Source organism: Telmatherina bonti (genome assembly GCF_933228915.1).
Source record: "Telmatherina bonti genome assembly, chromosome: 16".
Lineage (NCBI taxonomy): Eukaryota > Metazoa > Chordata > Actinopteri > Atheriniformes > Telmatherinidae > Telmatherina > Telmatherina bonti.
In genome coordinates this window covers 27,617,226-27,622,292 of record NC_136614.1, presented here as the reverse complement: position 1 = coordinate 27,622,292, position 5,067 = coordinate 27,617,226, and positions in this window count along the sequence as shown.

The window sequence follows — 5,067 nt, the reverse complement described above, 5'->3', positions numbered from 1 at the left end:
AGTTGATGGCTCCCACATACCCATAATAGCACCATGGGACTACCATGCTGATTATTTTAACAGGAAAGGCTGGCACTCCATTATTCTTCAAGGTGTTGTAGATGGAAAAGGGATGTTCTGGAACGTATTCACCGGACTGCCAGGGAGCTTGCATGATGCAAGGGTCCTGAGACTGTCAAGCTTGTGGCAACTAGCCAGCCGAGAAAACCTCTTCCCAGCCAACTACAGAAACATTGGTGGGGTGCAGGTTGGTTACTACATCCTTGGAGACTCTGCATATCCCTTGCAGAAATGAGCTTTTTCAGCTTCTCTCGGCACTGCTGGAAACTCCTTTCGTATCCGTGTGTAGCCATGGAATCAGACAGCTCTTGAAATATTTTTTCATTTCGTGTCGCTCCATCGAGTTCCCTTTGTATCCGTTCTTCAGCAACCAAACAAAGAAACGTCTCCACCTCAGCATTGGACCATGGAACAGACTTTTGTTGCACCATTGCTTTTCACGTTGTACTGAAAAACAACAACTTGCGAGTTGGAGTCGCTCTTCCAGTGATGTCACTCCCTGATCCTGACCTCTGATTGGCTGCATCCCTGACCAATGGTGGCATGCAGTCTGGCGACGTCACGCACAACCCGACTCAGCTCGCTTGGAACCTGGGCTGAGGAGTTACAAAAACTGTAACGGTTAACTGGTACAAAGGCCCAGTGGAAAACCCTACAAACCGAGCCGAATCGAGTTGAGTTGAGACAAGCTGATACTAATGGAAAAGGACCATTAGTACCAACTGCATTGTTACTGACCATGTCAACCCCTTCATGAACACAGAGTAGCATCTTCTGATGACTGCTTCCTGCAAGATAATGCACCATGTCACAAACTTCAACTCATTTCAACTGGATTCTTGAACATGCAATATTCCCTGTATTCCCATGGTCTCCACAATCACCAGATTTCCATCTGATAGAGAACCTTTAGGAGGTGGTGGAACAGAGGATTCTTATCATGGATGTGCTGCTAAAGGTGTGCAGCGTGGTGTAGAACTTAGTCAGAAACTCAGTCAGCAAAGTGGCCTCCACATGTCTAAAGGTCCCTCTCATTCTGGTGCCACCTAAATCTCAATGAATAAAAGATGGACCATCATGCTGCTGCCTGATGCTAGTAGCTATGAAGTATGCTAGCACCAACTATGGGTACTATGAAACTGCCACTCTCTTCTACCTGATACAGAATTTGAGAAATTATTATTGACATGTGCAAGAAAGCTGTACAGTCTAAACAGTAAATGTATAAGGAATGAGTTAAAATGTTGTTTTTAGCATACTTGCATGTAAACTAAAACCAGAGCTAAAACATCATGTCGTAAAGTATTATGCTAATGTTATAAAGAGAGATGTTAAGGAGAATGAGTTATCAACTAAAAACAAAATGCAAAAATGATCGAGGAAGTTGACTTGAGAAAGGGGATGAGAGTGTTGAGGTGGATGACTGATGTGGATGAAACTCTGACTTCTTAGTTCAATTAGCTAAGACCCAACCAAGCTAACATGGAGCTAGCAAGAGCTAACCACCTCATGGAGGTAGTCGAGCTAGAGCTAAATTATGTTGCTGGCTAAAAAACGCTGTTGTACTACTTTCTGCCTTCTTTCAAGTGGATATCGGGTACCTGTAAATCAAAAGTACACACTTATGAATATGCTGAGTTTTGAGATGACATTGGTTATGCAGATTAGTTAACCCCCTCATTCTCCTACACACATCACACACAGTTTGTTTTTTTTTTTGGTTTTTTTTTTTGTTTGTTTTTTTTATGAAGGGTTATCTATTAATCTATTAAACCTAAAATGTTTCTTGTACCAGGTTGCAAACATGTTTATTTCTGCTGTGAAGCTGGCCCTTTTAACATTGGACTGCATGGAGAGTTGCTCTGTTTTGGAGCCTCTAGTGGATAAGGGGTGAACTGCATGTTGTCGCTTGATTTTACTCAGTCTTCCTTCCTAGTACCTGGTGATACTTTAACAAAATGAGGCCTGTTACAAAAGTAAAGGTCCAGTAAAAGTTGTCCAGTAAAATAATTGATCCATAACAAGGCTTTTGTTCATAAAAGTCTGTTTTACGCAAATATTCCAAGGTTTTAAGCATGTAAACTTCTGAAACATCCTAGACAGAAGGCCATAAGTACTTGAACTGAGACACACTGCTAAAGAGAGAAAACATATGACCTTTTTATATAGCTACATCTTAAAATCACTGATTTTGGACATCAAATGTGATAAAGACAGTTATCTCCTAGAAATACTTTGCAGAATATCTAAAAACGTAAACATCAAATTATCATATTTATAGTGGATTTGATTTATTATATTAGTTTGCATACAGCTGACCCTTTAATATGATAACAAAAACAAGAGTAAGCCAGTTAAAATCCAATAAAGGCTGTAATTAAATAATCTTGTAAACTTCTAAGCAATCAAAGGGCATCAACGACATGAAAGCAGTTTGTAAAACACAATTAAACAGTTTCCATAGTCTCTGCCAATTAATGTTTGCCGTTCTTTCACAAAGTCTTTAAAACCCAGTAATGCAGACAACAAAAATCTATAAACAAACCTAAACTAACCTAAATAGCACTTAGAATACAATACAAATTCCTTTAATGAAACAACCCATGTCTGGTAAGAGAGCTGGAATGGGACTTTGACTTCCTCCAAACAGTGATTTTGATTGCTGAGATTTGTTTGTTTCTGCAAAATGACGGCTGAAACCCCAAGTCTTTCTCTAAACCAATGTCTCACAACACTCCAAACTCAGCTCAGTGGTTGGCCACCTACAGACCAGCAAAAATACCCAAAAAACAATAAAGAAAAAAAAATGAGGGGAAAACCCCTTTGTATCAAAGTCTGTTTTCTTTCGAGTCTCTGGTTCGTGTTTATCAGAACCTGATTTTAATGCTGCATTTTTATCTTGGCGATTTGCATTGTTTAGTAATTTTACAAACTGAGACTTCCCCTTCTCCTTGCGAGTGTAAACACTTGTCTTTTCGAAACAGCTCCATTTGGATAAAGAAGGAACATAAATTCCCCTTCAAAAGTCATGGTATATATCATTTTTTGTGCTGCTTGCTAAAGTGGAATCATGTGACGTGTTGTGCTTGTGTTCACTAGGGAAAAAGCAGCAACATCAGTCAAGTGTGAGCTGTGACACATACGACCACCATGAATCGGCCTCTTGCTTGGCTTTAGTTCTCTGCCACAACTTTCATGCAATCTCTTTTGTCAATAACCTCAGTTTGCTTTGATTATCCTAATCACTTTTGAATCTGACCAATTCTAAGAGGTTGCGGTGGCGCAGTGTGGGCCTACTGTACGTGGCGGAGTGTGTGTGCGATTGAGGCGAGACACTCAGTTACTGCAGTAGCTCATTTAAGCCGAGGCCGAAGACTTTCCTCGACAGCAGGAAGGAAAGCCTTTTGGGAAGTGGGGGAGGGGTGGGTGGAGGTAATGCGAAGGGGAGTGGGAGACCCAGACGGTGACTTAGCTGAGGTCAGGTGTAAACATACGCACAGCTGCCTGACAGATGTGCTCAAACGAAAGCCAGTGACCATGTCTTTGGTTCCTTCCCCTGGTCTCACCTGACGTGAAGCAATAATTCAGCAAACAAAAATCCTACATGTGCAAAACTGTGCATCATATTAGAATTGAAAGAGTCTGGATCAAGAAGAACCTGAAAGCTCAGGTTACTCTAGAAGTGGCCTCTGTTCTTCTGTTATTTTGCAAGGGGGGCGAGTGTGTGGTTGATGAGAGTGAAAGTATAACATTTCCCATTTTCTACTTTACTGGAGTGGTCTGGGGGACTCATCGGATTGGGATTTTTAAAGGATCTTTCACTGCACTGACATCTACGAGCACAGCATGATTACATTCCTTTCACGGCAATGTGAACCTCTTTTCTTTTTTCTCCGCTTCTTTATTCAGCACTTGCCAGGCCAAAAGAGGGGACAGTTTTACACATTTTTGTGGATTTTCAAAGACCCTTAATCAAACAAATGATCTCATGATGTCATGGGCTGGAGGCATGCAAGCAACAGCAAAACAAACTTTGCTGCGCCGCTAGAACAGTAACCAAACGTTTACACCCCTGCAAACACTTTAAATATTTACCAACCTTAGTAAAACAGTGGGGGATTATCCTGTATTGTTATAACACTGAGAAAAGACTCTCATACTTTCCATATTTTTGACTAGTTCCACAAGGCCGAAAACAAGAAGGGGGATCAGATTAAAATCTCTTTGTACATAAACTACCCATTGACTCACTGTCTTCCTGTCGGAAGGAGCAATTAGCTCCCCGAGACAAAGATCTCAGACATGTTAAATGGCTGAAAATAAATAAATGTGGGTATTGCTGTTAGACTGTAGGCCCTGTTTCAATTACAGCAGAGGCTGTGGTCTGTGTCTCTCACTGAGCTGCTGGCTCCTTTAAGCTTTGCTTCTATGGGGACTTTTTAATTGCTGTGTTTTAGCTGAGAGGGAAACAGTGAGGGGAAATGTACTGTGTTCATCTTGGCCTCCCACTATGCTTCACTCACGAAGGCCTGGGGTGATTTGTCTCTTTCACGCGGGACGCCGTACAGTAAAAGTACAGTGTTGCTCAGACAATGCATTCATTCTTCCCGTCATGAATGGAGATTTTTATGCCACTTTTTTCTTTTTTTTTTCTTCTGTTCGGCCGATTGATTTATGTGACATAATTTATTATGACCGGTTACCCGAGCTCCTTCAATTTCAGGCGGTAAAATGATCTAGAGATTTGCTAAAATCACAACACCTTCAATTTGAAAACTTTTGACAATGTCTGCACTCGATATTCATCATTAGATTAGCAGCTGGCATCTGTTAAGCCTTATGTAACTGATAAAAGTAGTCTGTGGCTCCTATTTTAAGGATTACATTCCTTTGCAAACATTCCACGAAATCTGCTGAAGTTGGTTATACCTTCGATCAAGCGTATGATTTCAAACTCCTCAGTCTATTTTGCTTTTTTTTTCCACATTGGCCTGATGGCAGTCACAT